Source organism: Lutjanus erythropterus, chromosome 17 (genome assembly GCF_056507025.1).
Source record: "Lutjanus erythropterus isolate fLutEry1 chromosome 17, fLutEry1.hap2, whole genome shotgun sequence".
NCBI classification, from domain to species: Eukaryota; Metazoa; Chordata; class Actinopteri; order Lutjaniformes; family Lutjanidae; genus Lutjanus; species Lutjanus erythropterus.
The window spans coordinates 25,227,047-25,250,011 of record NC_139333.1 but is presented as its reverse complement, the minus strand read 5'-3'; the positions used below and the strand labels follow the sequence as shown (position 1 = coordinate 25,250,011).

Below are 22,965 nucleotides of genomic sequence, written 5' to 3'. Positions count from 1 at the left end.
GTATAGTCGTCCATGTGATGGTAACCATAGTTTGAAGGGGTCATGCTTTTACCTGTCTGGACAAAAAAAAAAACATGATACAGTCCTTGTGACAGTAAAATGGGCTATTTGAAGACAATCAACTGCAGTAATTCTGTTCTCAGTAGAAGAAAATGTGGGTAAGAACACTGTTGCATGAAAAAAAAAATACCGTCAAATACCGTGAAACCGATATGATTTTTAAAAAAAACGTGATATGAAAATTTTGTCATACCGCCCAGCCCTAATTGAATACACAGAAAAATTCACTCAATTTGAATTTGATGCCTGCAACATGTTCCATAAAAGCTGTGACAGGAGCATGTTAACCACTGTGACACAACAACTGATGACACTGATTGTTCTTTCCCATTCTTGCTTTATGTATGACTTCTGGTCCTCAACAGTCTGGGATCTCCACACTTTTTCAGTAGGAGACATGAAGAACATGTCTTGGCATTGTCCTATTGAAATAAGCAGGAACGTCTCTGAAAAAGACGGATGTCGTCTGGATGACAGCATATGTCGCTCCAAAACCTGTTTGTACCTTTCAGCATTAATGGGGTCTTCGCATCACCATCACAGATGCTGTCTTTTGAATTTAGCACTGGTAACAATCTGGACGGTCCTTTTCCTCTTTAGCTCAGAGGACACAACGTCCATGATTTCCAAAAGCAGTCTGAAATGTGGACAGAGAAGTCTGCAGCGTTTCTGGATGTTGCCGATGGCTTTCTGTTTGCATGGTAGGGTGTTAACTTGTATTTGTAGATGCAGCGACAGCCTGTATTCACCAAGGACAGTTTTCTCTGGGTGTGGGTTTTTAATGCAGTTTTTAATGCAGTGCTTTTCTTGGTTTTCAGCCTTGCTCCCTTGTACAGAGATTTCTCTGGATTCTCTGAATCTTTTAATGATATTATGGATTGCAGATGGTGAAATCCCTATATTCTTGCACTTTTGTGTTGTTATTATACTGTAGCCTGTTACCGATGAACCTGTTTACCAGTGGAATGATCCCAAAAGGTGTTTTTTTTAGCCTTTCACAACTTTCTCAGTCTTTTGTTGCTCCTGTCCCAACTTTTTTTTAAACGTGTCGCAGGCATCAAATTCAAAATAAGTGTATATTTACAAAAAAATTCTTGTCTTTGTACTGTATTCAGTTGAATATAGGTTGAAAATTATTTGCAAATCAGTGCATTCTGTTTTTATTTGCATTTAACACAGCCTTCGAACTGTTTTGGAATGGAGTAAAAGGAGAAAATTACTGTTTTATTAATATTTTCTAATATCTTCTTGTGGTCAGTCATAGTTTTTATGCCTCCTCCAGCTGTGTGTCTGGGCTGTAGACCTAAAGAGAAAGACAGGAAAACATTTCACTTGGGGCTTCACTACCATGTTAGCTGCAGTATTAAGGACTGAGTAATATCCCCATCATCTCCCACTCTTTTATTAGATGTAACTGCTGTAATGAGATGGATTTTTAAGAAAGGGGCTAATCTGAGGCAATGCTTTAAACCGGCTCCCTAACCATATCCCATTCTCCACGCTTTGAAGGCTCCAGCCCCTCTGCCAGGACCGCTCTCAGACTGTATTTGCCTAAACGTTTCATTCATCTTGATCAAAACTGAATAAGATCAAGCCAGCACTCAAAATAGCCGTGGCTGTAAAGCATCTGCAGACTTTTTATGCTTTCTTTTTAAATGTAGACCGGCAGATGGCACGTGTTTATGAAGGTTAGTATTGTTTAAAGTCGATCTTTAATTCTGTGTGCTCGGATAATGGCTCATCATTCAAACCTCTACCTGCCACTGAAAGCACAGACACCTGCCAGGCTGCTGCTCAGATGTTCTATTTTGGTTTCTTATGATAAAATGTAAGCACATTTGAGGTTGGTTTCTTAACGCATCAGTAGGTGTTGGAGGTGGTTGTGTTGTTCAAGAGCTTAAACCGACTTCTTTAGCCTTGGCAGTCCAAAACCTTTGTGTTTGGTTGGTGCAGAGTGCTTTTCAGCCTCTTTCTGCAGGCTCCCCACACTGCAACCTGTTTTAATGAGCCAAGGTCTCGGCATAAGAGGTAGCGTTTCTCATTTTGGAGCCAGGATGAAAGGGCATCTGTTCTTAAAGGATGCTGCAGCAGGTGAAAAGAGTGTTGCATTGGTTTAGGGTTAAAGGACAGGCCATCACATTAGAAACCTGCTTTTATGGTTGTTGAAGGGAAACAGAACAAGCAGCTCAGTTTCCGTTGTGTCAGCTAGATCTGCAAAGATTAGTTGACCTAAAGAAAATTAACTGCCCACTATTTTGACAAGAGACTAAACATTTCAGTCATTTTTAAAGCAAAACTGAACTTATGACCTATACTGCAGCCAGCCACCAGGGGACGATCAAGATGCTTTGGCTTCACTTTTATGGAGCTCTAATAATGTCCATTTCTATGTATACACTCCGTGGGCTTGGAAATAAATCAATATCGATATTGTGATATGAGGCTAGATCGTCATCTTAGCTTTTGGATATAATTATACTGTGGCTGCATTGCAGTAAAGTGATGTAATTAGACTTTTCTAGTTTTTTTATTATAAGCCTTTACACACTTAGGCCAGAAATATACTTGCTTTTTAAGCGTTGATATCAGAGGATACTCTCAACGATTGCTCCCAATGCGAAAAATGCAATGCAAAAGCTCATTTAAAAGCAAGTATATCTTGTGTTTTTATAAATAATCATTAGTAATGTGGATATAATGACTAAAGCCAGTCATCATATTAATGTTTTGTCACCCCTACAATATATAATATATACAATATTTGAGAATTTGGTGTGTTATATATTGTATGTCTTGGAAAACCCAAAAAGTCTTTATAAGCCCAGTATTAAACTAAATATAAAAATATTAAATAGGAAATATTCAGTCAAAGTGAATTAGATATGAAAATGTAAGAATATATTGAGTCATTTGAAGAGAAAAAAAGAGGGTCTGTAATGACTGTGCCAAAGGGACTTTTCTGAATTTATCTCCTGGTTGATTTTTTTTTGTCTAACTTGTAAATAACAAAGAGAGCCTATTTGTGAAGGAGTTTTTTGAAGCTTGTTTATTTCTGTAACTCAGCGCCTTTTGTGCGACCTCAGACTGAGACATGGGACAACGACAGCATCGATTTTACTCTCAATAAACAATTTAAAAAATCACATTATTAGCCACAGATTCATCTTTGCTTGCTCTTTTGATATCCCCTCTCAGCCAGTGTAGCCTATACTAAGTGATGATAACAACAGAAGGGGATTTTTCCTTTTGTGTGTGTGTGTGTGTTTAAGTAATTGGTCCGCAGTGACCTGCGCTTTATTTCCCGGACCTTTGGTAAAGAGAAAATACGGTCAGGGGAGATCTCAGACACCTTGTTCTGAGCGTGCAGTCTGGTCTAAGCAGGCCAATTTGTCTGAGTACCTATTTCTCAAACTGGCAGAAAAGAGTCAGAGACACAGCAGCTGTTTCTTCATGATGTGAAGCAGTACACTGTGGCCGGAGTAGAAAGGCAAACATGAAGTGCTCGACTTTACACAGAGGCATTTTGTATGACATGAAAGCTTAAACACTCACGGCCTCTGAGAAGGGGATGAGAGGGAAAGCTTAAATGCCATATTTATCAGTGAAAATGGGACTTAGAGTGTTGGTCGCACGATTTGTTTTGATCGTTTTTCTGGCCTTTTCAGTTAATAATACAGAAACCCAGTGGACAAAGGAGAATTATGCATTCTGCCGCATGATTGAAATTTGAATGGGCTTTCTATGGGACTTGAGATTTAAATGGATGTTTGTCTTTTTTTTTCTAATTGAGTGCCTTTTTTTGGCTTCAGCAGCCCATATCATTGTAAACCAGACAAACAGCGCAGGGAGGTGTTTTGCCCTCGCTTCTCTTCTAATCATCATCTGCTGGATGGGGACCAGGGGTGGGGGGGATGGGGACAGCTGTCTGGCCTTTGTGACCCTTCTTGCTTCAAGTGACAAGAGGAATCGTCCTTGGGAAATGTTTGTGTCTGTCTGTCTGTCTGTAGCTATATTTCTCTAACGCCAAACCACTGGACAGAAAACACACCAACACCTATCAACATCTGTACCCTTTCCCACTGAACATGAAATCAATCAGTACCCGATCATGCCAGGATCAAATGATACATCAGTGATGGAAACATGATGCCCATGTGAGTGTGAGTTTTGACCCTTTGAGGTTGCTGTAGATTGAGTTAGCAATGTGAAATCAGCTGCTATTTGTTTGTTTCCACAAGTCAGAGGAACTTATCCCTGAAAATATGAGCATATATGTGTCTTCTCTTAAGTAGGTGAAGTAAAATGAATCTGTTTTAACACGATTGTGATGCTAATTTCTGTTTGTGTGACTATGGGAATTCCCAGTATATATCAGCATCGAGCTAACTGACTAAGCGTTTGGTGTACGTATATATATATATGTATATATATATATATATATATATATATATATATATATATATATATATATATAATATATATATATAATTATTAATAATTCAACATTTACTGATAGTTAATGTTTTTATTTATTAGTTAAAGGAAAATGCACCAAATTTGCCACCCTATTAGCTGTGATACTGTAGAAAAATGAGTTCTGTTGCATTGCAGAATTGACAAAAACTTGCATAACTCAGCCTTTTCAGACATGTTTTATTTGAGCAAATCAAGAAAACAATCCAAGAAAGATGAAACACAGAGATCCTGTCTGATTGAGGACTAAAAGATCGCAGTGTGGGATCATTTTACTGACTTTAAATTTTAAAAAAGCCAAATTTGAGCCCATCATGACTAAGCTATTTAAATCCCTCCTCCATGCCTTTAAGGCCAGAACAAAAATATTTCAATATATAATCAAGATATAATATAATCAAACCGAGAATTATAGAGATATGACTTTCTTACTGCTTCTCCTCATTATTGCTGTAACTTATTTAGACTCCCATTGGTAGCTCAGCTTAATTAATGCGTTGGCAACTCAGTGTGAAATTCAGATTAAGTCTTATAAAGTGTCCCCACAGAGAGCATTGTGCAAACTATAATTAGAAAATGGAAAAAAAAAGTACAAAGTCCATGTGACACCCTTGAGGAAACTTGATTATTGTGTTGCAGTGTTTCGTCAGAAGACGTCTTTTGTTTAGAAATGACATTCTGCTACCTCTGAAAATCCGAGTTGTCCTTTCTGAATGTGAGGAAACCAGCTGCCTTGACACTGGAGGATATCACAGAGGGAGGTTTGAGAGTTGGTGCAAGGACTCTGTGATGCTTCAATGAATTTGTTGAATCACACTGGGGGATGCTTTTTTTTTTTTTTTTAGTGTTGACACTTAAGAAACAGTTTGTTTAACAAATACTGAAGCATTACTCTCATAGCTTAATTTTATAACCAAGCAATGTCCTCGTTCCAAAAGTGTGGGCTAATTAATTCTCTATAGAGCAATTTAACTGCCAATTGTGTTTATGTAATTGCCTCATAGCTTGAACATATGTTTCTGTGGGCCAATGCAGCTTTAACCAGTTAGTCACTATTTGTTTTATTGCACAGTTTAGAACAGGATGAAAGAGAGAATAAAAGATAAATGTCACAGACTGGATCCAAGCAGTGTACAGCCACATGTGTTTTGTAACCAGGTAAGACGCCAGATTTAATTCTCAAGACTGGGCTGCACCAACAAAGAGGTAATTTAATCTAAGAAAATGAGGTTTAATATGAGTAAATCCAGATTAGAGCCTGGCTGATACTGGATACTTGGGGCCAATGCCGATTTCAGTGAGTAAAAAGTTCAGATGTTGATCAGCTGATAATCTAATCCAAATTGACATTGCAGCGCTGACACAATAAAATTTCACTTGTAATTTTTAATGATTGTAAATAACTATAAATAAAAAAAAACACAAATTAAAATTAAGCAGAGCTCTGTTACACAGTTAAAAACTAATCACTGTTAAGTAAATCCAAGTTTATTGTTGTAAACCAAAATTAAACACTACATTTTAATTTATATGGAGATGTATGTTAACCAAAATGGAAATAAATAAATAAATAAATAAATAAATAAATACATTTTAGTGCTGTCAGGACCTAGTAATAATATAAAAGAAGGACGGAAACGTATCTTTTGGCTGCTTTGCTCTGCATTCCTTAACATAACCTTACAATGTTGGCTAGCTAGCTCAAAATCAAAACATTGTTACACTGGCTTATTAAAAAGTTAACAAAATATTAAATTGTTGTTGTTGTTAGATAGCTAAAAAGTTAATTAGCTAAATTAGCCTAGTCATGATGACTCCTTTGAGAAAAACTTCGCTGAATTAATGGAACCATATTGCCAAATGATAGAGGATCAAAAGGGGGCAGTTGCACCATAAGGAAAAAGCAGACTGCTTGGCAGCAACTGGCAGAGTGTTTTAACAAATCAACCAGAGTGAAAGAAAGAAGAGAAGCATCATAAAAATCAACTGGGTCGAGTCTGTGCCGTAACTTTCTCTGAGGAACTTGATTATTTTGCTCGATCCATCTCGAGAAGGCAGCTGTTATAAAAGTTAAACCTCCTCAAGACAAGTGTAAGTGCAACAGAACTAAATTGAATCTAGGTTTAGAGTGAAAATTAAAAAAGACTTAAAGAAAGGTTTAAATGTTCTTAATTGTAAGCTACTTTAAAAGTTTGGTGCAACATTATTCAAAGTTATATCATGGTTTAATCAGTTTTAAAAATTAATCCTTGTTGGCGCAACCCAGCCTTAATGTTTAAAATGTTTTGACAGACTTTATTCAGGAGGAAACAACCAAACGTGATATTTCTTTCCTTCCTTGTGTTGAATCAGCTCTCAGATGTATGTCGCTTTGGATAAACGTGTCTGCTAAATTAAATTGTTGTTGTTATTTTCAGTTTTACACCCCTCCCTCTCCCTCCGTCCCTCTCATTTCAGTGTTTCTCACATGACTGCTAACATCACCCACACAAAAATCTCAGTCCCCTCGCTCCCCCGTCTTTAACTCTCCACCTAATGACATAATGACACATTTGGTCAGAGCGCTGAGGGACTCGGTGGCTCTGCACCACGACTCTGAAAGCAGGGCTTTATGTCAGATCCGCCCCCTGAAGAGGGTGACAACTGTCTACTGTCTCAGTCAGCCCTTTGACAACCAGCCCTTGTAGATACCCCCAAACGGCGTTGTTTGCATCACCAGCCACTGTTTGTGTTCTCTGTTGGGCAAAAAGATCATCCACAGAGTGCACAGTGACAGGGCATTGACTTACCACGCCACTGAGCCGGATGTCAAATTGTGCTGCTGCCGCTTCAGCTGTGTGTCAATACGAGGCTCTCTCAGACAGTCGAGTTAAACTTCTTTTTACTTATTGTGGTTGTGTTTGTAGAGAACTGTTGGGTGTCCCCGCTGGAGAGGGATCTGGACTGTGGTTCAGACTAACGAAATGTAGCGCCTCGCTGCCCTCAAAGCCGGATTTGGAGACCTGCCTGCTGTCTACTCATGGTGAGTCATCTCTCAAGTTTCACGGCACTTGAACTGGTGTATACAGTAGCTGGGACCTTTTATACCTGTTGCAACATCACACCAAGGTCATGGTGTGAAGTAACACTCACAAAACAATAGACACATTGTTAACTCATGTTTACAACAAGACAGAGGACAAGAATACATGCACTTTTATGATAGCATCGAATTATCATGAGCATTTGGGCTGATTCCAATGGATGCATGTGTAAACTTGTATGTTTAACTTTGAAACCCACTGAAATTCAAACAGTAGCCAATCTGCCTTCAATAATCCTGATGCGTACCTTTTAGTTTAAGGTAAAACACATACTGTGTGTTTGCCTTATCAATTCCATCTGCATTTTACAACCCCAATTCTAAAAAAAAAGTAGTAAAACACAAACTAAATCACAATGCAATGATTTTTCAACCTGTGTTCAGTCAAAAACCAATGACAAAATGTTTAACATAAAACTAATAAACTTTTTGACTTTTCAAGAGACTTTTCTTGAAACAAACTGATCAGTAAATGTTCTGACAACCCACTAACTGGTAGGGTTAAGCTCTGTGTCCACTGGTAGAGATCAGGCAAAACTGTTTCCAATACAGAAGCGTGATCATGTGCAGTTATTGCGTGATCTCGTGAAACCACCTGCCTCGTAAGGTAACTGTAACTGATTTGGGCGGCAGTGACAGTTGTTGGCGGTGATGCACCTCTGAGCTGATTTGCCAACGGTCTCAGAAGATGAGAGTGACAAGTAAACATGGAGGCGGGAAGTGAAATTGTATTGGAACTTTATAACCTGTAACACTTGAAATCATTGTTCTCATTTGGAGCTTCCTTTATGAAAGAATCTTATTTTTACTGTTTTGAGACTTTTGTGTAATTCTGGTATAGAAGCAACCCTAGTTTATGGGGAAGTTACAAGTTTTTTTCATTGTGGATTTTTACAATCCATACTGCGGAGGTGCTGTCATCTCTTTAGAAGAGACAGCCTGTCAGAAAAAGTCTTGTTTTTAAGAAGTGTCCCGAGCACTGATCAATGTGTCGGCTTGGGGCCATATGTAATTACTCTGTGACTGGCCAGCCATGAAATTGTTGTTTGGCTCTGAAATAGATCCAAAGTAATTTCATGAAGAAGTTTTTTAGGTGAAGGCCTTCTGGTTCTGCCAGTCAGAATGAATATGACAGCAGCAGCACCAGGACTTGTTAAAATGATGGACTCGGACAGTGAATAAGGTGAGGAGTTCACAGAGGCATCTGCCAGTGACCTCTGGACTCTCATTACCGGGGTTTAACATGGTGTAGTCATCCTCACACATTATGTCTGTTTAGTTTTACTTGTGTGTGTCTGAAGACCAACAGCTTCTGTCAGCTGTTAAGGGGAGTGCAGAGCCCGCAGTCTGCAGATAGGTATGCAGAGTGACAGTCGCTTGCTCACATGTATGCAGCTGTGGCCTGTAAGATGTGGGCCGGCAAATGGAGTGGAAGAGTAGTCCCATTAAACTCTGGCTCTCCTCTGAGAAAGAGGCTAACAGCTCTGAACGCCAGCCTCTCGCTCCCTGGCAGAAAGTGCTGACACAAATTTTTGTCTGACTGAAATGCCTTCTGACCGCGTGACACTGGCTCTTTTCTTCCTCTGAGATTCCACCGGCGAAAAAGCGGCGGCCACACAAAAGAGACAGTCTGTGAGCGCTGCTTAGGAGGTGGCATAAATTATAATCATACCATAAACCGATGCAGAGGTCTGCATTACTCACATTTTAGAGGGTGAAAAACGTATTTCTTTGTTTGAGCAGTTAATTGAGTTTATGTGCGTAAAATCTTTCATTTTTATTGTCTCATGTTCCCTGCACACGACACATCCTGGTGAACAAACCTCACTATCAAGGAAATAACTTCACACATAGACTGGGTCGAACAAACAGAATAATTAAAGATTAGTTCTAGTTAGTTTTGCAAAAACTAGGTTTAAAATATTTAAATCCAGGTTTAAAATTAAGCAGAGCTGTGTTGCAAGATTAAAAATTATTCTCTGTTTGATAAATGCATGTTTATTGATGTAAACTGAAATTAAATAGTTTAATCATTATGGTGATGCTTGTTTACGCAAATTAAAATACACCAAAATAAATTTGATTACTGGGAGCTATTAAGTATAAAAGAGGACTGTTATGAGTCCCTTAACAAAACGTTACATTGTGTACTAGCTAGCTTAAAAGTTTTCAAAACATTACACTGATTGATAACAAGCTTAGAATTTTTTACAAAACATTACACTGTTTGCTATAAAAAAAAAAATGCAAGCTCAGAAAATGTTACAAAATGTCACATTGTTTGCTAGTTACCTAAAAAGTTAACAAAACATTAAATTGTTTGCTAGCTAGCTAAAAAGTTATCAAAATGTTGCATTAAAGTCAGTTAACCTAGTTAAACCTCCTCCTCTTGCATGTTAAATTGGAGTTTAATTCTGGAACAGAACAGAATTAAATTTAATCTTGGATAAATGTAAAAACTAGCCTGAGGTTTAAATTTAATCTTTCTTAATTTTAAGCTAGTTTTAGTGTTTATGCAACATAATTTAAAGTTATCCTATGATTTAATTGGATTTAAAAAATGAACCCTTTCTGATGCACCCCAGCTGTACAATATTTTCTTCAACATCTATTCAAACATGCAGAAATTCTGTGATTCTTATGTGTCCTGCTCCAGAGAAAGGCTGCCTTGTCCCCGTTGGCATGCAGCCTTGATCTGTCAGTGTGTGATTGACGGGGCATGGCTCCTGTGTTGGTCACTGGTGCAGAGCTGCAGAGACATGACAGTGTCTCCAGGCACATAAAGCTCTGGATTGTAGTCCTCCAATTGTGCATGTCATCAAAAGTGATGCGCTGTAACCTCTGGAAAAATTTTGGTGGTGGTGGTTTGCAGTATATTTTTCTATGTGGAGGAGCTGTAGTCACTAATTTCTACATGCCTCCAGTTTCCCGCTACAGTGAGGCAACCACATTTATGGGCTTTCTTCAGATAGTATTAGTCACACTTTGACCAATCAGATGCTCGGGGCTGTAAATCTCCGCTGAGTGCTGGAGGGGACGATGATGAGAGTGATCAGCGTTGTCAAGTTGTTGAAGGGGATCTGAAGAAGATGGTTGCTCCCCGGTGGGGTGTGTGGGTGGTTAGCTACAGCCCACAGCTACTGAACGGGAGCTGTGTCAAATCTGACACGCTGAAACCCACAAACGCCAACACTGACAACCAGTTGTGACGAAAACCAATTTACAGGCAAGATAAATTCTGTTTGAATTGTGGGGGAGCTGTCCTCTCTGGCTTGATCTTGTTGCTTTAGTGTTTTTTTAGTCATCCTTGTATGGTGGTAGGTAGGCTAGTTTCTCCTCAGGCTCTGTTAGGACTTGTAGTCAAATATGCCATAGATTTAGAGCAGATAAAACAAGTTTATTTTTCTAAGTTGCTGGAATGTACAAGGAGCAAGATACAGGTATGATGCATATTGTTTATTTGTCTTGAGGATAATACAGAAGCCACAGACCTGGATCACTAAATGGGACATTTTTTTTTTAAAGATGAATGGATAAAAACTGAGGAATGTCATGCGAGGTTCTCTGTCCTGTCTAATGTAAAACAGTCAGACAGGCCATGGCTGGGTAGACTTGTGACACATGGGCAAAACTTTCACCCACAGAGACCTGGCCTCAATTCCTGGTAGGGCTACCTCTGGCTTAGTCATGCATTCCAGCTAACTCTGTTGGGAGTTAAAGGGATAGTTTGGATTATTTGAAGTGAGGTTGTATGAGGTGCATTTTCATAGTCAGTGCATTAACTTCAGTCGATGGAGGTTGGCGATGCCAGTTTGGAGAAACAAGCTGGTCTATTGCTGCCTTGATCGGGTAGTTCATTTGTGCAACTCTGTCATTTTTGTGTTTTAAATGGTTAGTGGACGACACCATCATGAGTTCAAAATAGAGGGTGAGGCAAACCATCACAAATGAAAAGTGAACTCTGCTGAGTCCAGTGATGACTCCCAAAAGTTAATCAGTTAATGAGTTATAAAGAGAATGTGGCTAACTGAAATAGGTATGACACTTAAAATGACGGTCGGTGACATTAAAGAATGACTCTTTTAACTGACAACTGCAGTTAAACTGCAAATTTGGACTTGAAATTGCACAACTGAACCGACAGTACCACAGCTAAAGTTGCTAAAAAATAGCCAATTGACCCTTCTGCTGCTGTGAGTACACCTGTTTGCCGTACTGGCTTTTTTTCTGATGTGCACTGGAAAGCCGAGACGCAGCCCATGTCTGTGCAGGAGAGCAGAGAGAAAGACGTTTCTAAAAGTCTCTTTGTGTTCAGCTCTCTTTACTTTTGTAGCTTTGTAATTGAATCTCTGTAGTTTGAAGTTTAGGTTCTTTCCTGCATCACTGTTTGTACTTGCGATTATTCTGACTGAAATTGCGATTGCGATATTCTATACGATTCATTTTCAAAAAAGTTTGGTTCGCTTCTGGTTCTGTGATTTGGATATTATTATAGCTGATAGAGTTGAGTGAAGTAACTGCTGATGAAAACCCAACGTTTGCTGCTTCACAATGAAAGCTTTTAGAGGACTTCTATTGTGAAGAATTTATTGGAATTAAAATATTTATCCACTGCTCAGAAACTCGACTTAAGGCAAGCGGTTCATCGGTTAAATAGACACCTTCAAGTGGGTGCAAACTGCTGTGCTGGGCTGAAAAAAAGCTGATAAATAGATGCAACAACAGCAGTTATTTGAACCAGGAGTAAATGCAGATTGTACCCTTACCCACTGAAGACAATATCCAGATGTTTGTGGGGTTTTTTGTCCAGTGTAAAAAGGGCTTAGATTAGTTTATCTGGGCCACAACCAACCAGTGCTTTTGACTCACCGTGTTCTCTGTCACATCTCAAACACCCCACTGGTGTAGAAATAAATGCTCTACAGTGTCGTCTGACTTATATTCTTGTAGCTACAAGCTAGTCTAATTGTTACACAGCTCATTAAAACATTTCCGGCTGGTGGCTTTGAAGATGGACACATCGGTTCGCTCTGGACTCGGTGGCTTGAGATTGGAGGCAGCTGCATTGGCTTTGAGCAGAGAATCAGCCTTTCAGGGGGACACATTGGAAGTTTCTGCTACATGAAAGGGCTTTGAGAGGCTTTTTATGTCATATGAGGAACTCTGTGTTTGTGTCATCAGTGGAGTTATGCATATATTTTTTAGTTTTTTTGGTGCAAATGGCAAAAGCTGTGATGGGCAGAAGGCTGTTGTGATAATGAATAAATAACTTTGCAACTCAGAGAATACTTTGAAGAGTATTTTTCTCCCAGCTAGTACAGCTAAAAGCCTTCAATATAACAACAGACTTCACTTGTCCATCTTAAAGCCATGTCATTAAGCATAATGGCTTCCAGTGGTCTCTGTAATGGCTTGCAAAGTCCACAGTGTACTAGCCAATGCAGGAAATGAAGGGCACAGAAATCAGCCCTGTGCTAATGCATGGTTGGAGAAATAACACTGCGTGAACAGCATGAAAAGCGAATCTGCATTGTAGTCTAGACTGAGCTGTACCACAATTTCCTTCACATTTTTCCTCTCATGCATAATAATTGTGAGGGCAGAAGATACGGCCCAGCAAAGTTGTTGTGAATTAATTTTCATTCTGTCAAAAAAATTGGGACTTCTTTTTCCACCACTTCTCAAAAACCCTTTCAAATTAAGTTCAGGACTGCAGTTAAGGCCTATAAATCATAATTTAATATCATTCCCTGGCTTAACCTCACCTTAATCTATCCTGTGCAAATTGTTGTATTGTGTTTGGATGTTTTTTTAAGGAAACATATTCAATTCCTTGATTTCACCTTCTTACATGTAAGCATTTTGTGGTTTCTTTCATCCTTTATAATAGTAAACAAAATATCTTTGGGTTGTGGACAAAACAAGACATCATTTTGGGCTTTGGGCTTTGGGCTTTCACAATTTTATGGAAAAATATTGTTAGTTGCAGCCCTATCCAAAATGCAAAGATATTTGGTAAACTATTGTAAGTATAAAAAATAAGCATATCTTTGCCATTTAGAAGCTGGAATCGTGATGTCATGGCGTTTTTGTTTGAAAAGTGACTCAAATATTATTATTTATCAGAACATTTACTAATTAATTCTCTGATTGACTAATTGATTGATTAACAGTTGGTCTGTGTAGCTAATTTTAGCAGTGGGTCTGTGTAGCTAATATTAGCAGTTATTCTGTGTAGCTAACGTTAGCAGTTGGTCTGTGTAACTAATTTTAGCAGATGTTCTGTGTAGCTAACATTAGCAGCTGGTCTTAGCTGTATTGTTTTTTAATTAGATGTTGAGTAACAATGATGATGACAATATTTTTTTTCATATTTTCTTATTTAAAGACAAAATAATGTTAAATTTACACTAAAAAAAGCATTTTTTTCATTAGAAGCCATGATATTGAACTGAGTTTCAGATGAGCTAGTGGTGTTGTGATACTTGTTAGGTGTTGTAATGTGTGTGCACTGCATGGTCGCATATTGTTTTTTATTTTAAATCCCATTTTTGTTAAATGTAATCTGATTACAGCTTTTTTTCTGTAACTGTAAAGGTATAAAGTTACCATTCTTTTGTATTCTAATTACATGATCCTGTTACATGTAATCTATTACTCCTCAAGCCTGAAAGTGGGAACCAAATCTAAGGAAAATGTTTCGTAAGCATCGACAGTAAATTGCAGAGTATTAAGACATTTCACGTGGAGCCTCATCTGCCAAGTCAGTCATGGTTTCTTCATCTCCATCACAGTGTTTAGCATAATTAACGTGTGCAGAGGTAAACAGAGACATCCAGCTATCATCTGGGCTTTTGAGGGAATTCTTTAAAGCGATGCTCCTCTGGGACCGTGTATGCACAGGTTTGTTCAAAATCAGCTCCTCCCCTCTCATCCCTGCCAGCCGTCATTGACAGCTGGGCCCGGCGAACAGCTGCCTCCCCTCCCCCAAAATCTAATACATTAAAAAACAAAAAGAGTTGCCAGCCAGCGTGCTTTGTAGCAGAGCAAACTGGTTTGTAAAGCCCCACAGTGGATTTGTGGGTGGTCCCTGTTCATCAGGTTTAGAGCTGCAACTCACCAAACCCATTTTACTTATTGATTGATCTGCCAATTAGTTTCTCAATTACTCGTTTTGTTTGTAAAGTGTTTGGAAAAAGTAAATAAATGCCAATTACAATTTCACAAAGCCTAAGGTGACATATTCAAATAGCTTTTTTTTTTTTAATCCAACTACTAATTAATTGTCAGCTATTTTGATACTCAGTTGTTCTGAGTCATTAAAAAAAAGTCAAAATTCTGTGATTAAATGTGAATATTTTACAATTATTTTCTTATTCTTTTACAGGGTTATTCATTTTTATTACACTCCTATGTCTCTGTATAACAGTTTTAACAAGTAATGAATAATAAAAATCAGTGATCACATGATGTGGATGAGGATGAAAACGGATTGATTTAGTTTTAATGAGCTAAAACTGGTTTGGGTCCTGACATCAGAAGACACATCCAGACTTCAGTGACATTCGCTCAGCCAAGAGCTTCTCACCTCGGTGACACACATGACTTGCGCCGCCGCCCACGCACACAGCAGACATACATGTGGTGGCCGCCGCCAATTATATCTGTGGACGAAGTGCCTGGCGGGGGTCCATTATGAAGGCGTTCTCTCCCGGGCAGCCTGCCTCTATAAAGTTCAGTAATGAAACCAAACCAACCTGACAACTTTTTTCATGTATTACGGGGTGAGATTACACGGTCGCTTTGTATTCTGATCATCAGTCGACCAGTTTCAAAGACCTTATCTGTCATTTGTGGAAAGAGAAATGTAAAAGAAAACCACATACGTTTGTCAGTTCGCATTGTGATATGAAATTTATTCATGATTATGGGTTTGGCTCCTTGCTGATCAGTGTAGCCAAAACAGATTATACCTCTGCACCGATGATGAATGCTTTAATGGATTTCTTCAAACCTGGCACAAAACTTTGACTCGAGGATGAACTGGTTAGATTTTGGAGGTCAAAGGTCAAGGTCACTATGGTCCAAAGGTGGCAAAAGTGCACAAGTTCCCTACTCCAGTAGAAGTACAGATTAGACAAAAAAAGACTAGAAGAAGTGATTCAGCTTCTTTCTTCTACCGACTGTTTCTGTCTTATTACACCTGTCACGTCGTTTTCATCTTGTTACATTACCTTTGTCTTTTTACATCTTGTTTTTTTAAACATCTTTTTTGTTGTTTTTGTCTTGTTGCATCATTTTCATTTGTTATGTCTTTCATGTTCTTTTGTCTCAAGTCTTTTCCATCACTCGTTTTATGTCTTGTTATTTTGTTTTCACATGTCATGTCATGTCATTTTCATCTTGTTATATTGTTCTTGTCTTGTTGTGTCTTTTTGGGTCATTTCTGTCTAGTTACGATGTTTGTGTTGCTTTCATCTTGTTACATTATTTTTGTCTCTTTAAGACTTGTTACGTTGTTTATGTCTTGTTACATCTTTTCCTCTTTTTACATCATTTTTTTCTGGTTATTTCTCACTGGAAATTATTCACTGGAATCTCACTTATAGTAATAACATCCAACATCTTCACTACCCACATTATACGATGCTGGACAGACGGGGATGTAAACTGCAACTTAATTGGAAGTTGGAGGCAAACAACCGTGAGATGGTAATTCTAGTATCACATGCAATTGACCTATAGTTTAAACTCCACTGGCTGCTGCATGGCCTAAAATCCTGACTCTGATTCATTAAATATTCATGGACTTTTGGTTATTTCTCTTTTCTAATTCCATCCTCTCTCCACAATCCCTCCCCACGGTCCCACTGTTTTTGCACTATTTACACTCAGTGCAGATAGAATGTGTCAGCCGCACACACACTATCTCATGAGGGCAATAGCACCTAGTCTTTTTCTTTTGCTGATGCTGGCAAGGCCTGGCTCAGCCTGCTAATGTGCGTGGCATGAGGCCTGACGAAAGGCAGACTCATCTGTCGCCTTGTGACCTTCAGCGGGGGGGAACTGGAGGTGATCCTGCAGGTTTGCATCTACATAATATCTCTTCACCCACGGCTGATGTGTTCTTCTTCTGGACAAGGCGGAGAACTCGCCCGCGTTTGCCACTTAATCATCTTCCGTCTGACTGGCAGGTTCACATGTCTTCATCTTGTGTGTGTGTGAGGACACACATGTGCACACACACATGCAGACACGTGCCCTCTTGAAGATGCATGGTGACTGCAGCCGCACCGTCATGGCTGAAATGAAAATAGTGACTATTTTGATCAATGTTGAGATTGCAATTGTTAAATCACAGTGATCCAGTGATTTTAGGGACAAAATATTTTTATTGCACTTTCACATTTAAAGCTTTTAAGAGGAAGTTTCATATCTTGGTGATGTTGGAGTCCCTTGTGGACAAAATTACAGTGTTTCCATCATAATAATGAGAGCTACACAATCAGTCGCAATCACAAAAAATTGCAATGCAGTATTCAAACCGCAGTTTTTTGAAAAAGCAAAAATATGTGAGAAATGAGGCACAGATGACCTGACAGAAAAGTCTTGTTCTCCAGACAAAAGAAAACATGTTTCTTTGGTGCAGACCTCAATAAATATCACATCATCATGATTTTAATAGTTTTTTTTTTGAGTAAACATGAAAACTGTGATGCAAAACTGATAAGTTCCATTAATTGTATTGTACATCGCAATTTCAGTCAAAATAATCACAATCTTATTTTTTTCTTTTTTTTACCAAATTGTGCAGGCCTAATAATAACCACAAAACATAACATAGAAAAACAAAATGATCTACATAAAAGTCTCTTCCTGCACTACTCACTAAAATTTTCCTTGGGAAAATGTAAACACAGGCCCGTTTCATCTGATCATCTTGTGTATGTAGTAGAAACAAAGTAGTTCTGGTAGATTCTGCCAGAAAGAAAGTAGTTCTGTGGATTATGTTGAGTAAATGGGGTCATTATTTTTGGAAAGAGACACTGGTTTTGAATTTTTCCAAAGTTTATTTATTTATTTATTTATTTTGGTGCTTTGAGCAACACAAGCCAAATGATGTTTCGTCCTGTTATACTGGAGACACAGCAGACATATCTACAGCTGACATCTCCAAAACTCTGCAACTCACACCCAGAAAAATCTAGATGGATAAACAGTGCTGCAAGTAAGAGATAAAATATGTGATTTTGATTTTGGGATGAACTGTCCCTTTAATATTTGATTAATTGTGCAGCCCTGCAGAAGAGGATGGATTGCGCCTGTTAAGAATACACTGTCTTGTTCAAGTGAAATTAATAGGAACTAGACAGAATGAAGATGCCCTTTCTTTCATGTATAGCTCATTAATTTTCTCAACACAGCCTCATCAACTCCACACTCAGGATTGCTTTTAATAACAAAAGACAAATAATTGCAATGTGACAAGAAAACAATCAAAGTCATTTAATGAAATAACTTACGATAAGTATCTTTCAATTAAAAGCCTCTAAATCACATTGCTGCTAAAGTGAAAACAGCATGGATGGCTGCCAACATCTGTATGAGAGACTTGATGTCATCCTCACACTATCGTCGCTTTCTTCCCTAATTTCTTTGAAGCTCATGGCGCTCACTCACTATGTGAGTGTGGGAGTAAACTGCAGCTCCGTCGCTGTGCGCCTGAGCCACGTGAGTGACACATGGCGCGATGGTGGCTGGAATCTGAGAGACTTTTATTGGTGGTCATCAAACTGCCATCAGAGGTCAGTGGCCGGCTCGCGCGCTAATTGGGTCTGTCCGTTCGCCGTGGTCTCGTCTGCGCTTTCAATCAAACGTCAGTCCGGCCTGACAGCAATCTGGTGGTGGGCTGAACTGGAAGAGCAAGTAATTTAAGATGTTTTCTCTGCCACCCACGCTCCCTTTCCCTCCTTTATACCGTCTTCTCAGATCCAGATTCGTAGCCACAAATAGCAACCCTGAAGGTATCATTGCCCTTGTGAGCCACACTAATGTGTTCTTTTCTTTGTGGTATTGTATCGCTGGCTCTGGGATTAATAGTGAGTCTGAATGAAAAAAGGAAGTGTATTTTTAAAGCTTGAGACACACATCAGAAACAAGAAGTTAAGGAACGCATCCCCTTTGTGATGAAAAACTTGTAGGGCTTCAAAATAATATCTCTGCTTTTAAGCTATTCCCCAATATATAATATATATCTTGATTTACTAATTTTCTCTAAAATAACACACTGAATTCTCAAATACTGCAAACATATGATGATTAAACTACCGAACAGTATATAAAGTAGCTAAAATGAGCACAACATTGAACATCTACAGCAGTAAAATGCAACATACACATTAATGCAGCAGTAATGTTAAACCAAAAACATCAGATGCAATACTAAAGCACTAAAAGGGAACATTTTACTTCACAATGAGTAATGCTTATTATGATGCTTCAAGTTAATTTGGTTTTTAGACTGCAGAACGTGTAATGAGTATTGTCAACGTGGGGTATTAGCAGTTTTGCTGAAGTAATGGACTTGATGCACTTAGACACCCACTGCACCTCTGTGTTACCTGCCGAGCTTTTAAAGGAAGGTGGGCTTGTGGGTAATCTGTGTGATGGAGGCCTAGAAGGGTCTGTTGTGAAAGTGAGCTAGCTAGTTAGCCGCCAAAGACACTTAAACCAGCCTAAAACCAGAGGTCTTCCAGATATATTTCAGAGTTGGAAGCCGCAGCCAGAGTAGCAAACACAGCTGATCAGTTTTGTTTTCTCATTTATCTTTTTTTTTCTTTATGGCAAAGAAAATCACAATTACTTGTAGCTGCAAATTAGCTAAATTGGCTACTGTGAAGAGTACAGGAAGACGCTGTAGTAATGTTACATAATTAAGGACTATATATTTCTTTTCTGCAGCAGCAAACACAAAACACAGCCTTGAATAAACTTGAATATGATGATATGGTCATCTGCTTTATCGCGCATTAATTCATGAGTATAACATATAATCGATATATATCAACCGGCCCCAGTAGGGTTGTGACGGTATGGATTTTTTCTTACCATGGTGAAAAAGAAACATATTTCTGCAGCCTTCCAGCCTCAGACTGCAGCATCTTTTTTGGAGACGTGGTAGTAATATTTTCTTTTTCAGCATGATCAATTCTCTAATTGATTATTAAATTATCTGCCAGCTATTTTTTTTTAATTGATTAATTGATTTGAGTTAGTTTTTAAGAAAACAAGTCCAAATTCTCTGGTTTCTTCACTACTCTCTTACAGTAAACTGAATATCTTTGGGCTGTGGACAAAACAAGACATTTGAGGACTTTAGGGAACACTGATCAACATTTTCTGATATTTCATGGACCAAACAAGTAATCGATTAGTGGAGGGATTGAGACGGATCGATCAATAATGAAAATAATCGGCGCAGGAAATACTTGAAAAACAGGTAAAGCTGAAATACCTATTTTTCAGCTGACAAGATCGACTAATTGAAAAAGTAATCAACAGATAAATCAAAATTGAAAATAATCTGTTACCGTCACAAGGCCTGTGACGGTCGGGTGTAGACATCAGTCCTATTTTTCTTTCCACAAGCACGACTGATCACATAAGAAACAGTAGCACAATTCATTCCTGGAAACTGTCAGCGCTTCTTTTTCTCTGTTAAGTCATTTGCAGCCCGAAGGCAAACACATCTCCCGTAGAAACTGTCTGTGGATGATGTGAAAGGAAATTAGAGAGGTGCTGCTAATTCACAGTGGACAATGAAGTTCTTCACAGAGTGAATGTGAGCATGATGGCGGCGTACATGGTAATACAGGTCTGGAACAATGCATAATTCATTGGGAAACAGATTCATCTCCTGCGTCTGCTTCAGTGAAACCACTCACATTTATATCCATGCCCGTGTAATTCACAGACTTATTTCCCCTGACGTGAACAACAACGAGACAGTTGTCAACGATCACTTTTGACGATTGGACCTGTTTTTCTCTCTTATTTATGAACGGGCACGCCAAGTTAAGGGCAGAAACTAATTTAGTCAGCACCAAGTGTCATTAAACGTACCCTTTTGACATACCTAAGCTACTCCGTCTCTTCTCTCCACCCGTTTGGATGGATGGCAGTACCCTATCGATCTGTTCTGTTCCTGTCCTGTGGTTTTGAAACCGTACCCACCCTCTGAATGTCTGGTGACGCTCTGTCTTTGGGATGAGCCGGGTACACGGCCTCCTTGTGGGTTTTCTTGACGTCACCGTCGCTGTCACGAGTAAAAAGCATCAACACATAACGTCTTTGAGAGGAAACTCGACCCTCATCATCATGTTTCTTTCACCTTTACTTGACTGACAGACTGAGACAATTATTTCTGTGTCTGCTGTCTTACACAGCAGTCAATGAAAAATTTAATACCAAGATAAGGAGGCTGGATGTAAATGCGTCAGCCCAGTATCTCGTCACAGAACTGCTATTAACTGTCACCTGTCTATTAAACACACCAAGATCTTTTTTCAAAGCTTAGTGCATATATGTGGGCTTTTTAAATCTGGGTAAACTCAAGAAAAATAGGCGATTGATCCCTTTCCCATTGCCAGTAGGAGAGTTTGCCTTTCCCTTTTTTCCCCTGCAGATTATTGAGTCCCATAAGCTTCTTTCAATCTTATATGGTTCAGAAATTCCTCCAACCATTTAGTTAAGTTAAAAAAAAAATCAGGTTTTCTTTTTAAATACATTGATGCCTTTAATTTCTAGGACAGCTGAACATACGGCAGGAAAGGGGGAGAAAGTGTGGGGAATGACATGCAGCAAAGGGCCTTAGGTGGGAGTTTAACCCACAGAGGACTCGCGAACGCTCTACCAACTGTGCTACCAGGCCACCAAAATCAGGTTTTACAACTTTCCCTTTCATGGGCATCATATGTTTTGTTGTAAGGCAAGGAAATGCCATGGTATTTTTGTGCAACTGTAGAATTAATGACATGCCCTGCAAGCATGTAACCAGCGATAAAGTTACATCAGCGTTCAAGATTTTCAACATTGTCTCTAACTACATCCCAGAGAGCCTTGACAGCAGCACAGGCCAGCAGTTAACTTTGTACCAAAATGCACAGTTAACTGTACATTTTACACAGTTAACTGTGCATTTTGGAGGTATCGGATCTAAAATCTCAACAGTGCTTATTAAGGCAAATTAATCTTTTATTATGCACATGTTAACAGTTAATTTTTTAAAACTTATTTCTAATTCAGGCTTTTTCACTATGTTAATAAATGCTTAATGAAGTATGTAGAAATCTTAATGAAGCAACCACAAAAGCATAGTAAAGGTTTAACAATAACATAATAGGTAAGGTAGTTTAACTCAATGAATGTGTTTATAGTGCTATTATAAACAATTTTAAGAAATGCATAAGTCTTTTATTACCATTCTTAAGCAGTACTGTTAAGAAAATTTCTTATATGCTTATAAATGTCTTGTAATCTAACAATAAACATGTTTGTTACGCTATTATTAACACTTATATAGCCTTATTTACGCGTATTGATGTTAATAAGCATGTTTTAAGTGCCTTGTTACATTAACTAATGCTTATTACAAGCACCTTGTTGCACTACTGTAGTGCAACATGAAAAATAAATATGAGACACTGTTATTTTGTAGACACAAGTAAAAATCCATGTTGAAGCAGCTGGGTTTTGCAGTGACAGAAATGTCTGCATGAAGGGTTAGACATTATCTCATTCAGCTGCAGTGTGTCTCTGCTCCACTGCCTGCAGAAGTTGATTTAAGTTCATTTCAGATGAAGACTTTTGTAACTCTGCCAACTCATGAAGGAAGCCAGCCCAGGAGTAGCCCCGTGGCTTCACTCCACTTAGAGGCCACGCTAAGCCTATCAACCACTCAGCTGCGCTTGATGCACAATAGCCCGAGGCAAGGAAGTCCAGCCCCATATCTGGCTCTGCTGCTCAGAGATACAAACTTACTACAACCCTTCAACAGGCCCCCGGCTGAGCGGCGTGTGGTCAAGCATTTTAAGAAAATGAATTAAACTAGGATACATACATCAACATGAAATGAGTGCGAGTGGGAGCTTGTGCTAGCTGGTTGTTTAGTGCTTCCCTTGAAGTGGCCAAATCAACCCATTTGGGTATCATCTGGGGGCTAGTTTGTGTCAGGCAGACGGGAGTGACAGCGCAGAGCGAAGGAGAGGCAGTTACAATTCTGTGTGAAACCAGCTTCAGGCTGGCACTGCATCCATGTGACAGCTGTGGCAGGACAAGATGTGTGAGGATGT

General features: G+C 38.9%; 1 protein-coding gene and 1 pseudogene across 5 annotated transcripts in view; one reads left to right on the top strand and one right to left on the bottom strand.

The window, feature by feature from the left end:
* LOC146312284 (uncharacterized) overlaps positions 1-20,950 on the bottom strand; it is a 48,616-nt pseudogene extending 27,666 nt beyond the window's left edge.
* Positions 1-22,965, top strand: part of tanc2b (tetratricopeptide repeat, ankyrin repeat and coiled-coil containing 2b) — a 242,583-nt gene that overhangs the window by 19,219 nt on the left and 200,399 nt on the right. For all 5 annotated transcript variants that reach the window (XM_084740358.1, XM_084740357.1, XM_084740356.1 and 2 more), the window contains exon 2: positions 7,440-7,555. The gene's annotated coding sequence lies outside the window, so the exon portion shown is untranslated. The remainder of the gene's footprint in view (positions 1-7,439; positions 7,556-22,965) is intronic.